The 17,262-nt window shown below is 46.0% G+C and overlaps 1 pseudogene; it reads left to right on the top strand.

Moving 5' to 3' along the window:
* The first annotated feature begins 257 nt into the window (after nt 1–257).
* Nucleotides 258–17,262, top strand: part of LOC149872632 (uncharacterized) — a 31,232-nt pseudogene continuing 14,227 nt past the window's right edge.

Raw genomic sequence — 17,262 nt, 5'->3', positions numbered from 1 at the left:
GCAGCTGAACCCCCTAAGGTAAGTGGGGCAGAGGGAGCTGAGCCAGATCCAGAGGGGAAGCCCCCTGGATCCCTCTTAACTGAGCTGGTAGGGAGATGAGCTCCCAAGCTGCACAAACAGGTGCACTCTGTAAGAGCACACCAGCGTTTGCATCAGCGTTTGCGTCGGCGGGCAAGCAGGAAGGGCCAGGAGGAAGACTCCCGCTAGTGCAGGGCAAAGGCACCGCACTAAGCCAGAAACAAGCAGCAACTCCTATGATGGTGTCGACATGGAGTGCTCCCAGGGCCCCTGCCTGTGGGATGCAGCCTTCCCGGGGCTTTTCTGAGGCCTCAACCCAGTCACAGCCCATGGGGGGGCTCGCGTCCCCCCACCCCCTGGCCTGAGGGAGTTGCCCATCAAGGCGTGGGGGGGCAGGGATTGGGGACCCCCACACCTGTCCTGCAGGTGCCCACCTTAGGGCCCTGGAGGTGCAGGTGAGGGAGCTCCAGGAGGAGGTTAGCAGGCTGAGGGGAATCAGGGAGGCAGAAGAAGAAATTGACAGCTATTTCCTTTCCCTGAATGGTCACACACCCAAAGAAAAAGCACCCTGGGAGGTGTCCTCTACTGCACAGTGGCAGATGGTCACCTCCAGAACCAGGACAACTAGTAACACAGCAGTACCAGTTCCTCCAGTCCAGCTGGAGAACAGGTACAAGGCCCTGGCAACACTGGAGGAGAAGGAAGGAGAGGAGGCGACCGGAGAGGAGGCAACTCCACGCTCTCCATGATCCAAGAAAGCTGAAGGAGCTAAGCAGGCCAGGAGGAAATAGCGTCGAGTGATTGTCATAGGCAACTCCATCCTGAGAGGTACAGAGGGCCCCATCTGTCACCAAGACCCCTCGACATGCGAGGTCTACTGTCTACCTGGAGCAAAGATTCAGGACGTGAAGGGAATGATCCAGGCCGTGATCCAGCCCACCGATTACTACCCCATGGTCCTAATCCATGTGGGTACTAATGATGCGGCCAGGAGAAGCCCTGATCGCCTGACGGAGGACTACCACACTCTGGGGTGTGTGCTAAAGGAGCTAGGCGCACAGGTGGTTTTCTCTTCTATCCTACCAGTGAGCGGACGTGGAAGACGGCATGCAACATGCATTGTAGAGACCAACTGAAGGCTTCAGGAATGGTGTCTCGAGGCAGGCTTTGGCTTCCTCAACAATGACTGGCACATCACAACAAGAGACATGCTCGGATGGGATGGGCTCCACCTTTCCCCTAAAGGTAAGTGTGTGTTTTCTTCTAGGTTGGCAGATATCCTCTGGCAGCTTTAAACTAGGCTCGTAGGGGGAAGGGGAAGATGAGGGCAGAGGAAACATTGGACTGCCAGACCAAGCAACACCCAAAAGTACAGCCCGGCCTAGGCCAATGAGTGGAACATATGCACAGGTAAGCGACAGGGTCCAGGGTAATGCTGAAAGTAGGGGGCCAGTGCATACATCCACAGGAGGCCTCAAATGCCTCTACAGAAATGCTCATAGTATGGGAAACAAGAAAGAGGAACTTACCCTCCTGCTAGTTGACACCAACCCAGACATAGTGGGAATCACTGAAACGTGGTGGGGCCCAACGCATGACTGGGCGGTGAATGTCAAGGGCTATAGGCTGTACAGGAGGGATAGGATAGGAAAGAAAGGTGGGGGCTTGGCACTCTACATTAAGGAGGAATACACATCATCGTCAATTAGCAAAGAATCAAAGGAGGGGCACTCTGAAGTGCTCTGGGTTAGAATACAAGGCAGTCATGGGGAAAGAGACTTAACGGTGGGGGTCTACTACAGACCTCCCAACCAAGGGGAATTCTTAAGTCAGCTCACGGAGGTAGTTAGGTCAAAGGGGGACCTGAACTTTCCAGACATCTGCGGAGAAGAGCAGTCAGCCAGGTCTGACTGCTCACATAGGTTCCTAGCCAGAATGCAGGACCTCCGTCTAACCCAGGAGGTGCAAAGCCCCACCAGGGGAGATGCCTTGTTGGACCTGGTGCTGGCCATGGGTGATGACCTGGTGAGGGGGCTGTGGGTGCTTGACCATCTGGGCAACAGTGATCATCGCCTGCTGGAATTCACCATCCAGCACGAGGTGACAAAGGCCTACAGCAAGGCAGCAGCCCTAGATGTCAGGAAGGCAGACTTCAATGAGTTAAGGAGAATAGTCAGGGAAGCACTGAGGTCCCAGAGGGGAGGGGAGGGGAGCCAGGTGTCCAAGAAGAGTGGTTGCTCCTTAAGGAGACAATTCTCCAAGCCCAAAGGGAGGTAATCCCAACACAGATCAAAGGGACCAGGAGGGCACCTAAGCCCCCATGGCTCACCAAAAGCATCTGGGAATGTATCCTAGCTAAAAGGGAGGCGTACACCCAATGGAAGGGAGGGGCCATCACCAAGGGGAATTATACTGCGGTTGCTCGGGGATGCAGGGGCGCAGTCAGGAAGGCAAAGGTGGAGATGGAACTGAGACTAGCTTCCCTGATCAAGGACAACAAAAAGTCCTTTTTTAAATACATAGGGGGCAAAAAGAAGGTTCTGGGTAATGTGGGACCCCTGCAAGACATGCTAGGAAAAGTAGTTGTCACGCCAGATGACAAAGCTAACCTATTTAACAACTTCTTTGCCTCCATTTTCCTGAGCAGGACCAGAACAGTCTAAGCCCCGCTTAGATCCCAGGGGGTGTGCACTGAGGCCAAGGGTTAGTGAGGAACAAGTTAGGGAACTTCTGGAGGGTCTGGATGTATTCAAATCAGGTGGTCCGGACAATCTCCACCCCAGAGTACTGAGAGAATTGGCTGAAGTCATTGCGGGACCCCTGGCTTTATGAGCACTCATGGTGCTCTTGTGTTGTGCCAGAGGACTGGAAGAGGAACAATGTGGTTCCCATCTTCAAAAAGGGGAGGAAGGAGGACCTGGGAAACTATAGGCCAGTTAGTCTTACCTCAATCCTGGGCAAGCTTTTTGAGAGAATTATTCTGGCACTTGTCCACGAGGGGCCAGCAGGGGAGATTATGCTTAGGGGCAATTAACATGGGTTCATTACTGGCAGGTCCTGTCAGACCAACCTGGGGCCTTCTATGACCGTCACCAAATCGTTAGATGCAGGGGTAGCAGTGGACATATTCTTCCTGGACTTCCGGAAGGCTTTTGACACCGTCTCTCACCCCATTCTCATTAAGAAACTGGGGGACTGTGGTGTCAACACCCACACAGTCAAATGGGTCACCAACTGGCTGGAGGGCCACACCCAGAGAGTGATGGGTCATTTTCACCCTGGAGGGATGTGGGCAGTGGGGTTCTGCAGGGCTCGGTCCTTCGGCCCGCACTGTTCAACATCTTCATCAGTGACTTGGACAAGGGGGTAAAAAGCACCCTGTTCAAATTTGCTGATGACACTAAGATGTGGGGGGATGTGGGCACACTAGAAGGGAGGAATAGGCTGCAATTGGACCTAGACAGGTTACAGGGGTGTGTGAGAGAGAGAACGAGCCAGCAGGCTCCAAGGCTCCCGGGCTAAGCAGAGGCTCAGCGGGCTCAGGTCCACAGCCCCAAGGAGCCCGGCAGAAATTCCCCTTACCCAGGTGTGTTGGGAAGGGAGGGGCCGATATTTTCCCCGCCAGTATAAAGAGGCCGGGACCGGAAAGCGGCAGCACCACAGAACCGGAAAGAGGAGGAGGAGGAGAAGCACGCCGGTGCACACTGCAGGGAACGCTGGGCTTTGGAACCTGGTTTACTGGCCCCTGTGGGAAGTAGAACTGTCTGTTTACCCGCCGGGAGCTGAGACCGGCGGGAGAAGAGTACTGTAATAACCCTAATAGAGGGGCACTATTGACTTTGGGGTACCGTAGTCCCTGTAATGGGGCACAGTACAAGAGTTAACTTGAGCTGTTAAAAAGGAATCTCGTCAAGCCCTACAAAGGGGATCTCCAAGAGCCAACAAAGGGGTGGTTAACCCCTCAAAGGTCAAGTTTGAGTTGGAAGGTGGCTGCAGACAGACAGAGCAGCTATGAGGACCAGAGAAGCCTTCTTGGTTGTCGTGTTTGTTTTGATTGACCTTTCTTTTGTAGATTATCTGGGAGGAACTGAGGATACGTGGCCGGACCAGCCGGTTGGCCACCACCCAGTGGAATGGGCGAGGGTGTAGGGGTGGTGGAGCCCTCAGAAACTCGGGACCTTGCGAGACGCCAGGAAGACTCATAATTGGATTACACGCAAAGACATCTGAACGAACTCCATTAATATCAAGTCATGGCAGGAAAAACGTACGTGTGTGAGACCCCAATTACAGCTGATGACACCCTAGGCAAGCGGAAGGCGACGTCTGTTAGGTCCACAGGGGACGGTGATCCCCGACAGGATGGGCGGATGAGCATAGGATGGGATTCAACACCGGCAAGTGCAAAGTGATGCACCTGGGAAGAACAACCGGCATCATATCTACAGGCTGGGGAACACCCTTCTCTTCAGTGCAGAGGCAGAAAAGGATCTTGAAGTCATCATTGATTCCAAGATGAACATGGACCGGCAGTGTGGGGATGCAGTCTGAAAGGCCAACCATACCTTGTCATGCATCCACAGATGCATCTCAAGCAAGTCCAAGGAGGTGATACTCCCCCTCTATGCGGCACTGGTCAGGCTGCAGTTGGAGTACTGTGTCCAGTTCTGGGCACCGCACTTCAGGTGGGATGTGGATAACATGGAGAGGATCCAGAGGAGGGCCACTCATGATCAGGAGGGCAGCAGGGCAGACCCTATGAGGAGAGGCTAAGGGACCTGAACCTGTTCAGCCTCCACAAGAGAAGGCTGAGGGGGGATCTAATTGCCTGTTACAAACTAGTTAGAGAGGACCAGCAGGCACTGGGGTAGTCCCTGTTCCCCCATGCACTACCAGGAGTGACAAGAAATAATAGCCACAAGCTGGCAGAGGGTAGATTTAGGCTCGGTATCAGGAGGCGCTACTTCACAGTCAGAGCAGCTAGGATCTGGAACCAACTTCCAAGCGAAGTGCTGCTGGCTCCTACCCTGGGGGTCTTTAAGAGGAGGATAGATGTACACCTTGCTGGAGTCATTTGACCCCAGTACTCTATCATGCCATGGCAGGGGGTCGAACTCGATGATCTGCTCAGGTCTCTTCCAACGCTAGAAACTATGAAGTCCATATATTGCTAGTTCTGCTGCAGTATCCACAGCCTTCCCTTTAACCACCCCCAGTAGTTACTTTGTCAAACAAGGAGATAAGGTTTGTTTGACAAACTGTGTTCTTAGTAAATCTAGGCTGACTGTTTGCAATCAGCCTTCCCTGCTCCAGATGTTTGCAAATGGACTTCTTTATGATATACTCCAGTAATTTCCTGGCTATTGATGTGAGGTTAACTAAGGGTGGGCAATTCTTTCAGCAGAAGGGCCACTTAGTGACTTTTGATGATATGTTAAGGAGCGCAAAGGTAGCACCACCCCTTGAGAAGTGCCCCATCCCCTAATCACCATCTTGGAACCAGAAGCCCCACCCCTAACCCCTGACCTTTGCCACTGGAACCCCACCTTGCCAAATCCCAGAGAGCCTTTTGGGAGGGGGTTTTGCTATCTTGGAACCAGAAAAAAAACTAATCATATACTAAATATCAAATATCTACTATAATATATTTTTATTTTATTTTAAACAAGTATTTTGTCCTGGTTTACATGTGTTTGCATCGCATATAGAGAGGTGATTGTATAATTTTAAAATAAAGTCATATTATTTAATATTGTTTGAGGGGGGTGAGGGGTTTGTGAAGAGTTGTGGACTTTTGGGGCTATTGTGAATGGGTGTGCGGGGTGGTGGGGTGTGTGGGTGAATGTGGGTTTTGTGGGTGGGCCTTTGGGGGGTGGGTGTGGGGCTTATGGGGTGGCAGTGTGTGGGTAAGTGTGGGATTTGTGTGGAGTTGGTGTGGGGACATATGTGGCTGGGTGTGGGATTTGTGGGTGGGTATTTCCCCCCACACACCCCACCATAGCATCCAGTCCTTCCCACCAGTGGCAGCAGCAGCACGCATTGGGACCTCGGGGCACTCCTGGTCCATAGCAGGCAGAGTCCCCCAGTGGCAGACAGCTCTGGCTGAATCCATGCTTCCATGTCTGGCTTCCAGCACTCCCACCCAGAAACCCCTACACCCACCCATACACCCCATACCCACTGAGTTCCCACTGCCTGTTGCTGCTGCTGCCTGTAGCAGGGGCTGTGTGCTGAGGCAGGGTGGCCTGCACCCACCAAGGAGTGGCCTGCACCCCACACCCACCCACTCCCACCCACAAATCCCACACCTACTCTCCCCCTGCAGGCAGGAGCTCCCCTCACTACTTACCAGTTGTCCAGTCATGTGCCATTATGCTCTATGTCTCCACATGGGGCTCCCAGAAGGAATGCTGGGAGCCCCACAGAGGTGGAAGTACAGAGCCTGCCCGGTTTTATGGTGCATGACCACCAGCTTTCAGAGGGACAGCCGTTGGCTGGTAATAATTGTTTTTTGGAGGGGCTGCATGGGCCAGATAGAATGGCTAAGCCAGCAAGATCCAGTTCATGAGCCATATATTGCCCAACTAAAGCATCCTAGAACATACATTTGTCTCTTGCTATTCTTCTTGTCCTTTGAGAACCTTTGCGTGACAGTCCCCTTTTCAGTGCTAATCATACAGGAGAGATCTGGAATCATATTAAATCTCACCAGAAATCACACTTTTGTGTAAATTGGTAATCATATTGCTTTCAGATCATCCTATACAATGCAGGCTAGAGTCGCATCCCACTTGCATTATTGTAAAATGTAATTCCATGTAGTACCATGACTCCAGATCTGTGTCAGTGTTTGTGTGGTATTTGGTTTTAAGGTATCTCTGAGCAAATTGTATAAATAGCCTCAGGAGCAGGAAAGTAGTTTCTTTTCAGTGAACTACCATGGAATTAATCTCCCTCCTGCTTTCTCTCCTTCTGGTTCCATAATTCCTGGCTGCCCACTTGGCTAGATTCCAGAGGAGGGTAAGGGTGAAAGTTGCTCATAGCCATGTCTGCCCTATAGCTTGTGACATAGGATATCATGTGTTCAAACCCTCCCTCAGCAAGCTAGGCAAGTTCTCACGTTTGGTTGTTTATGGAAGCAGAGCTTTCATATGTTACCAACAGACAAGTAGCTGTCAGGAAAAATGCCGTTCTGAGATGCATATGCCTTAAGAAGTGAGAAGAGAGCATGTTTCTGAAGAATTGGACCTATCTTAGCACTAGTTTAAAATTTGCTACTGGAATCAAGGAGCAGCCACGTGTCTCCTGTGTAACTGAGGATCCATCCTGAGAGGCATTTTAGTGAAGCCCATTGAAATGAATGGGGGAGCAGTGTACTTCTGTGGGCTAAAGTTGGATTCACCTACAAAGTGCACAAGCAGTAAACTTGCAGCCACTGAAAATATCTAACAACTATGCAGCTACACAGGGAAAATAGGATGCCTCGCTGATTCTAGTCATCTTCATCAGCAGCTTGCCAACATCTACACACTAGACATCTAGTAGGTAAAATAGGATGTAGTGCCAAGGGACTTTTCTTCTCTTCTGAGTCAGACAAGCTGACCCATAACTTTAAAGAGGAGTATTTACTTGAGTGAAAAAAACAGGATTTGGGCTGTACTTTTTATATTGTGATCTATTCTCTTGTATTTAATTATTTTTCTAAAACTTTCTGTAGGCATACCTTTCTAACCTGCTGCTGAGTATATGATACAAACCCCCAGCAGTGTCTAATCCACAGCTATTACAGCCCCTAGGTATAGATTCTTGTCTTTTTAGTTCTGGAGGACCCTGATTCAACCCTACTGTTGAATATATTTTAATTTTATTTAAAAATATGTTATAGTCAATGTTTGATATTTAGTATATGATTTGTTTTTTTCTGATTCCAAGATGGCAACCCCCTCCCCACAGTACTTTTGCCACACCTGACTCTTCATGTAGGATGTTCCTCATAAATAGTATTTTTGAGCTGATCTAAAGGAGAAAACATTTATCAGTAACAGAAAAGTAAAGCAAACTCCACTTTGTTATAACCTTTTTTATCCTAAACTGCTGTACAAATTAAAGTACTGCGTGTCTAGAAATCACCCAGTATATATCAAGGCTTTTCAACTGTTAATTTTTTTTGTAAAGTGTTTTGTGTAACCATCACACTGCATTGTAAGTGCTGCATACTATTAATTATTATGATGCCTAAAATAACCTGCTTGTGCACAGATCCATTAAATGCCTTCTCTAGATAGCTGTTACAAACCAAGTGTTTGTATAAGAGTAAAAAGAGTAAAATTTAATACCGTGCAAAGATCCATACAAAGGCCGTGCACACCAACGTCACTCTTTAGGGCAGAATTCTCTTTCAACTACTGGGTGACCAAAGTGCAGCTTATGACCAATTCTGCAGTACCCTATTAAAGTGTAAGAATGATTTTCTCAGCCCCATAGTCACCTAAATGCCCTTATTATAGAATTAAGGAAACTATGCATTTCTGTAGTGTGCTTCTATTCCTATGAGGCAGTTATAGGTGCAGAGAGAATAAGAGACTAGTTCCTACACTTTAGTCAGGTAGTTCACAAGGTACATTTTAGTCATTCACTAAGTGAAAAATAATTCCTCTTTTATTCCTCAAAATATAGTTTTTCATTCCTAGCCCTTGTGCTGCACCTCTGCCAGGCTGTGAATTTCAAAATGTAGAAATTTTATGCATGGTGAGCCCTACTTTGATATCTTTTGTTGATCTTCAGTTAAAATGTTTTATCTTAGCCGATCAAAAATACTCCTTTTTTTAATTATAAACACTTCTACATGTTGAGGACCTGATCTTGTAAATATGAAAGCATGTGAATGATGAGTTAGGTGAGTAGCTTAAGTTTTCTGGAGCTATCCATGCAGACAGCTGAAACATTTGCAGAATCAAACCATTACAGTTTTTCTTTTTCATTTTTTTCCATTTCATATTATCATTGATGGCCTCAACTCATTGTATAGCCTGAGGATTAATAAATGTCTGTAACTGAGACTTTAGATCATTCCTTCCTCTCAGTCAGTTTAGAAATCCCTAAGAACTGCTTGCTCTGTACCTTGATTGCTTAATTGGAGCATGTATTTTTTCCAATACATACAGCTTGGGTCATCTTGGTATTGTTCAAAGGCTGTGCACTTCAAAAATGTAAATAATGTTGAGATTTTGAAAGATTACCTTTTTAATATGGAACAGGCTATGGTTTGCAACTCTTCACATAACTCAGGAAGGGAATTTCTTTAAGTGTGCTTTCTCCTAATTAATTTAAGCATTTTCTGTATCTTTGCCATGTACAGCCATCCTCTGGGACTGTGGTGATGAAGGAAAATTATCATACTGTAAATGTGGGAGGAAGGAAAGAAATACAAAAATGCTTTTAAATCAAATCATTTTACACAGTGGAGATATTTTTTTAAACTTTCCATAAATACTGTAATATTCTTTGTGCTGGTTAAACACAACATGGAGCACAGAAGAAAACTAAGAAGATATTTACCCAAGACAGACAAATCATCCTAGGGCAGTCAGATTTCATTACTATCTGTCAGAAACCATTATGATGATGCACTAAGAGCAGGACACTGGATTTCAAAAAGAAGAGGCTTCACTACATACAAAGTCTAAACAAGACTTCAAGCTGAAGAAGTTAAGACTAATTCATATACAGCTTCTTTCAGATTGGCCCACATGCCTTACCATAGCAGGACTTTACTGCTAAATGGCAAAGATCTTTCTTTTATAAACAGGCAAGAAATAAGAAAGATCATTTGAACCAAAATAATTAAAATAAATATCTGGAAGATATCTAACATGGTCCCCATCTTCAAAAAAGGGAAGAGAGAGGACCCGGGCAAGGATAGGCCCATCCGTCTTTCCTCTATCCTTGGGAAACTCTTTGAGAAGATCCTCAAGGAGCTCATCTGTGATGGGCCGGCTTCAGGGATGATGCTCAAGGGCAACCAGCATGGTTTCATTAGGGCAGGTCTTGTCAGGCCAACCTGATTGCCTTTTATGATCAGGTCACAAAGGCAATGGATGCAGGTGTTGCCGTGGACGTAGTCTTTCTGGACTTCAGCAAGGCCTTTGACACCGTCTCCCACCCCATCCTCATTAAAAACCTAGGTGACTGTGGCATTGATGATTACACAGTCAGATGGATTGCAGATTGGCTCAAGGGTTGTACTCAGAGGGTGGTGGTGGATGGGTCATATTCGACCTGGGCGGAAGTGGGCAGCGGATTCCCCCAGGGCTCGGTCCTTGGGCCTGCGCTGTTCAATTTCTTCATCAGCAATTTGGACGACGGGGTGAAATGCAACCTGTTTAAATTCACTGATGATACCAAATTTGGGATGAGGTGAGCATGCTAGCAGGGAGGGAAAGACTGCAACAAGACCTGGATAGGTTACAGGAGTGGGCTGACATAAACAGGATGCGTTTCAATACTGACAAGTGCAGGGTGCTGCACTTAAGCAGTAGAAACCAGCGGCACACTTATAGAATGGGAAACTCCCTTCTTGAGAGCACGGAGGCAGAAAGGGATCTTGGAGTCATTATTGACTCCAAGATGAACATGGACCGACAATGCAAGGTCACAGTTGGCAGGGCTAACTGGACCTTGTTGTGCATCCACAAGTGCATCTCAAGTAGAGCCAGGGAGGTGATCCTCCCCCTCTATGCAACACTGGTCAGGCCACAGCTGGAGTACTACATCCAGTTCTGTGTGCCCCATTTCAGGAGGGATGTGGACAACATGGAAAGTGTCCAGAGGAGGGCCACCTGCATGATCCGGGGACTATGGGGCAGACCCTACATTGAAAGACTGCAGGACCTAAACCTGCTCAGCCTTCACAAGAGAAGGCTGAGGGGGGACCTGGTGACTGTCTATAAACTCACTAGGGGGGACCAGAAGGGTTTAGGGGAGACGCTGTTTCTCCTAGCGCCCCCTGGCATGACAAGGAACAATGGACACAAATTATTAGAGAGTAGATTTAGATCCGCAAGAACTGCTTCACAGTTAGGGTGGCTAGGAGCTGGAACCAACTTCCTAGGGAAGTGGTGCTGGCTCCTATCCTGGGGATCTTTAAGAAGAGGCTTGATGCCTACCTGGCTGGACTCATTTGAGTCCAGTCTTTTCTCCCGCCCAGGTGGGGGGTCAGACTTGAAGATGTACAAGGTCCCTTCCAACCCTACTTCTCTGATTCTATGAAGAAAGGTCATTTGAACCAAAAATAATTAAACAAAAGCAAATAATGTTCTATTCTCCTGTATGTTGTGTTTTTCTTTTTCCAGCCTTCATACCTATCTGAGAAACTAAACAACAAGATTTTTTCATGCAACTTTCTCATTGAGGGAAAGTCTGCATTTCAGTCCAGACATACATTTACTGTTCACAAAGACAGACCTGAGATAGTTTTAAACCAGTCAGCTCTAGTATTGATAGCTGTGTGGCTATGGCAACATACAGCACACAGTGAGATGGCTTCCCAAGGATTTACCTAAGGGCCCGATTGAATATTGCAGCCCATGCTGAACTATGCCACCAGCTAATATTAAGCTACCTTTGATAGGACTACATTAATTGCAGTTTCTTTGCATACTGGCTTACATCCTGTCTTCTATATATCTCAGCTTGGTAATTAATCTACTTTGGATGAGGTTTGTAAGTAGAACCCAGAGCCACCACAAGCCCCACACAGCACTTTGAACTCTACATTTAAAAGCAAGTCTTCAGCCCATTGCAGCCCAAGGTCATACAAGTACTAGGCATATGCACAGCAGAGGAAATGAAACAATCCTTACCTCCTAGTGGAGCTGTGAAGCAACCCCTGGGGATCAATCTGGGTCAGTCTACCAGGCTCACAGGGTGATTCCCAAGCAGTTGGGCTCAACTTCATCCAAGGAATCCTCCACAGGATTCCACCAAAGCATTGGAACTGCACAATTCTGCTGCAGAACCAGCCATTGGGTCTTTCTCCTAACACTAGGACCATATCCAGCAAAATGTCCTTATGGTCAAGTTGGGAAAATGTGGCCTCAACTATTTCATGGTCCAGTCACTAGGTAAGTGGCTCCATGGCAGGACCCAAAGAGTATTGATAGAACTAAGCCATCATGGTGAAAGGTGACCAGTAGCATCCCTCAGGGTTCAGTACTTGGACCAGTGCTCTTCAACGTGTTCATTAATTATTTGGATTCAGGTATTACAAGCAATCTGGCCAAAGTCACTGACGACACCAAAATATGAGGTAGCTTTATCATGCTCAAAGACAGGCTGGCAATACAGGCTGATTAAGTGGGCAGACCTCAACCTGATGCCATTTAATACAAAGAAATGTAAAGGGCTCCATCTGAGGAGAAATAATCCACAACACATTTACAGGCTTGCCAGCACCACAACTGAATGAGATCTGGTTGTTATGACTAACAACAAAATAAACATGAGCCACTGATGCAATGCCATAGCTGGCAGAGCTAACCAAACACTGGCATGCATCCACCAAGGCATCTCCTGCTCTACTTGGCCTTGGTGAGACCACAACTGGAGTACTACATCCAGTTCTGTGGCCCATGCTTCAAAAAGGATGTGGAGAAGCTACTCAATACAGTCCAGAGGAGGGTCACACACATGATTAGAGGTCTAGAAACCAAGACATGTGGAGAAAGGCAGAGGGACTTGGGATTGTTCAGCCTGCAGAAGAGAAGACTCAGGGGGAACTTTGTTGGAGCCTATAAGTATATCAGGGCATACATCAGGGCTTGGGGGAGCATCTGTCCCCCAAGGTTCCCCAGGGGTGGGCAAGAAATAATGGACATAAGCTGATTGAACATTGCTTCAGGCTAGATATAAGGAAAAATTCCTTTACAAGTCAAGTGCCAAGGGTTTGGAACAGACTTCCCCCAGAGGTGGTACAGTGATCCACCCTGGCAATCTTCAAAAAAGTTCTTGACACCCATCTTGCTGGGGTCATTTGGTGCCAGCAGTCTCTACTGCTCATGTGCAGGGGGCCTGGACCTGATGATCTATAAGGTCCCTTTAAGCCCCTAAGAACTATGAAACTATGAAAATAAGCTCTAGCCATTTTCTGGTAGGCCAAATTGGGTCTATCATGTTATCTTTACACGTGCACCCACAGCGCCTCATGTATGCAGTGTCCCACACTTCAAAATGCCAGTGGGGGCACTTTAACTAAAGCTCCATTAGACTCGATTAATAACGCCTGCTCTGGTTCATGCTAGTTACCATGAGTTTGAGCAGATGTCTGCCCTCAGAGACCAGCAAGGTATAGGTGCCCTCAGCAAGTATAGGTACCCTCAAAGATCAGCAAGTGGAGAGCTTGGAACAATCCTGAGTATGTTGCCCCAGGAGGGAGCCCTGAGAGAGGTATTAACGCATTCAGGAGCACTCTAACCCACTGACCACTGCTTCTGGCAGTTAACTCTATATGATTGCTAGTCTCTTGTGCACTTGAGCAGAGGCAATTGGTTATAGTTTACTTTGGTAGTGTCAATTCCACAGCCAGGAGGGAATACATCTAACCTACCCTAGATGACTGTACACTCAGGATTTTCTCATATGGATAAGAGTGATGCATAGGGCCCTGAGCAGGCCTTGTAAGAGTCAAGGTGAACTACCCTGTGCTGCATGTAAGCCAAGCTCTCTACACCTCATGAGTTCTCAAATAGTGTTTTCAATTGGGAAGGCTGTAAGACAAGCCATTTTACTTATCACTTACTTTACACATTTCCTGTGGATTCTGTTTGAAAGGTGTTCTCTCTGGATCGCATAGCAATTTCCTTTAAGTGATATCTGAGATCCATGACATGCAGAGAAAAATTGCACAAGAAGTCTAAAACCAGATACCCTAATTGCTAACTTAGTCCTGTAAACTGAATATTAACTGGGGAACCCAGGGGTTAAACCTCATCATGTAAATCACAAAGTCACATAGTGAAAGAATTTAAAGATTTCAAAAAGCTACTTTCAATTTTTCATAGACTTATCTTGTTACCAAGTGTAGGGAGGGGCCTTAAGGAAGATTATAAAATATTAAAAATCCAGTTCCGATATCTAGTCTTACATTGTTAACAGAGAGACACAGCAAGTACACAACCTTTGGATGAATTGTACTTGTCATCTTATTAAAAGGTTTTCAAAGCTGCTTTTCTAGGGATTATTTCTTAAAAATTCATTGCTCTCAATCCATGTGTTAGGTCTGCATTACATGAACTGTGGGGGCTATTTAATATTTTTGCTTTCTGTGCATCAATTGAGAGTCCTTGAGTAGAATAGAATTCATTGATATGGATATTCTTAACTAGGTCGAGCATCTTTACTCCATTTTGAAACTACTTGTGAGGCACAGGAACTATTTCAAAGTGATGTTGCTACTGTTAGTGCTATTGAAATCTATAAACAAGACAAAAAAAAAGCAAAAGGGAAAAGCCTTTCCCCAATCCTCATAGGCCTTTCACTATGTCTGAGAAAGTATGTGAATTTTAATGGAGAACAAATTAAAAGATAGTTTAAATTCTGTGTGAGGGGAGGTATACATGTAGTGATATCAGTGATTTTATTCACTACAGTGATTCATCTTATTTTGGATCAGTAGTGTCTTTCTGAACTATAATATGATTTATTTATCTTCCTTCAGCATTTGCCAGGGAGATCCAATGGTCTGTTTCAGGCACTGACCCATTCAGGTCACAGGACCTACCACATAATTTTGAATGAAGGCCCCTAATTTTTTCTTTATATTTTTACTCCAAAAACTCCTTCAAAAATCTTCTATCAAAATAGCTAATTTCTGAACACTAAACAGTAAAACAGCCACCTGTATCCAGGACTAAGGACATGCTTCTTAGGAAATTATGGGAGTTCGTTATACAGTAACTTCCTAAGTAGGCCAGTGAGGGAGGGACAGTGTGTGTGTGGGGGGGGGGGGTGCGCGTACGCATGCACACAGTGAAGGAGAGACAGAGTGTGCGTATGTGTTCAAAGGCAAGTCCCACACGCACCCCACCATACACATCCACCCACACCACACCCCCCTCACTGCCACACACACAGCCCCCCACACCCACACCCCCTCACAAAGCTCAGCTACCTTCCCACCCACACATATCCCCCAACAAACCCCATACCCACCTACACCTCACATATCCACACACCCCACATGCTCCCTCACCCCACATCTATCCCCCACACACATCCACACCCCACATATCCACAGCCCTGCACAAACCCTGTACCCACACGCCATGCCTCCCACCCCCGACAATACACATTTCCCTTGCCAACCTCGGTTTTGACAACCATGGTTTTAAGTATCCACATTTAATATTCTATATACCATTTTGGCTACCACGGTATACAGTTTTGTGTAACCACAGTTTTCTGTGGCTGTGCATCAGCCCGCCACCTGCCATTTCAAATCACCCGCACTCTTGCTAGCCCCTCGTGGTGCTCCCATCTCCTCATGCACACTCAGTCTCACATTGTGCTTCATGCCATTAACATCCAGTCGCAAGTGCTCTGCATTTTTCTCCTGATTTGTGATTTTTGCATTTTGCTCTTAATCATGGCCTGTAAGTGAGTGAGTGGTGAAGATGAGCAATTCATGAAGAGGGCAAGGAAAGTGATGTCCTTAGAAACAAAATTGGAGTTGCTGGATTGTCTAGCACATGGAGAAAGTGTGGTGAATGTAGGGAGGCCTTTGTTATGAACAAATTCACTGTGAGAACTATTAAGAAAAGTGAGGCTACTATTAAAGCTAGTGTTGCAAGTAGTACACCAGGAAGTGATAAAGCTTCTTTAAAAGACCCACTGCTCAACAGTGAACCTTCCTTAACCTATTAAAGGTAAATAAAAATGTTTTTTCTACACTGTATGTGCCTTTATTATTCATATTCAAGTCCCTAACCCCATTTTTCCCATAAGCCTTTTGTCTTACCAACCACAGTTTTGCCAGCCATGGGAACTTTCAGGAACCAAACACCCAGTTAGCAAACCAAACACCCTGTATATAAGAGTAAGACTTAATTTTAAGATATTGTGCAATCACCTCTATGTACACTACACAAACACATACAAATCAGGACAAAATATTTTTTTTAAATCAAATTAATGAATGTTGTAGATGTTCTATTTTTAGAATATAATTTGGTATTTTTCTGGTTCTAGAATGGCAAAACCCCTTCTGGGGGCATAAAGAGCGACTTCTGGTGGCAAAGGTCAGGGCTTATGGGGAAGGACTTCCAGTTCCAAGATGGTGGCCAGAGGCAGGGAACCTGTTAAGGGGCTACCCATGCAGCCCTCAGCAGCTTACCAAAACTTGGTAAGTGGCCCTCCAGCCAAAATAATTGCCTGGGTCTGTTGTAGCACCTACTAAGGAAATGAGAGACTTGGGTTCAGCTCCTTCTTCTGCATGAAGGAGTTCAAATCCACAGCTTTGACTTCCCAGGAAGGTGCCCTCGCTATCAGTTCTAGAATAGTTTCAGCTATAGCACTCACCAGTAGACCTGGGTCATTGACAAAAAAAAATGAAGCGTCAGATTCTTGTTGCTAGGAAAACATGTAAAAAGAGAACATGACTGTGTTCTAGTCTCTGCTTCAGGGACTGCTTGTTCTTTTCAATTTGGGAGTCATTCAATAAACAGCACAAGGCTCCCCTCATCACTAGGATAAATACATTTGTATTTAGATGCAATACAATTTCTTAATTAAGAAAACAAATATAATCAAAATTAAAATGGAAATTATGACATCTATATTAAGACCCAACCTTATAGAATCTATTAAGAAAGTTTGAATCAAATAAAAATATCATAATAAAGCAGAAAACATATGCTTGAAATTTAAAGGATGTTACAAACTGAACTGGTGGAATCACTTACTAAACCATAGAACCACAGATATTTTAGAGCTAATCAGCAGGACTTAATCAGCTTTTGGGATCAGCAGCCTGGTCCTCAGAGACAATATTTTCTTCTTTATATGTTATTTACCTAGCTCAGTTCAAAGCTAGAGACTAAAAATGTTTCATTCAAAGTTGAGATTAGGAGGTGGAAAAAAAATCAAGGAAGTCTGATTTTTTGTCTACTCTATAAACAAAAATTTAGCATAAAAGGATGAGATCTACTAGTTTTAAAATCTTGCCACACATACTGAGCAGAACCAATCAGT

The sequence above is a fragment of the Crocodylus siamensis genome, chromosome 1 (genome assembly GCF_052110815.1).
Source record: "Crocodylus siamensis isolate JL-2025a chromosome 1, ASM5211081v1, whole genome shotgun sequence".
Lineage (NCBI taxonomy): Eukaryota > Metazoa > Chordata > Crocodylia > Crocodylidae > Crocodylus > Crocodylus siamensis.
Note: the sequence above shows the minus strand (reverse complement) of the source record. Positions and strands in the feature narration are given on the sequence as shown.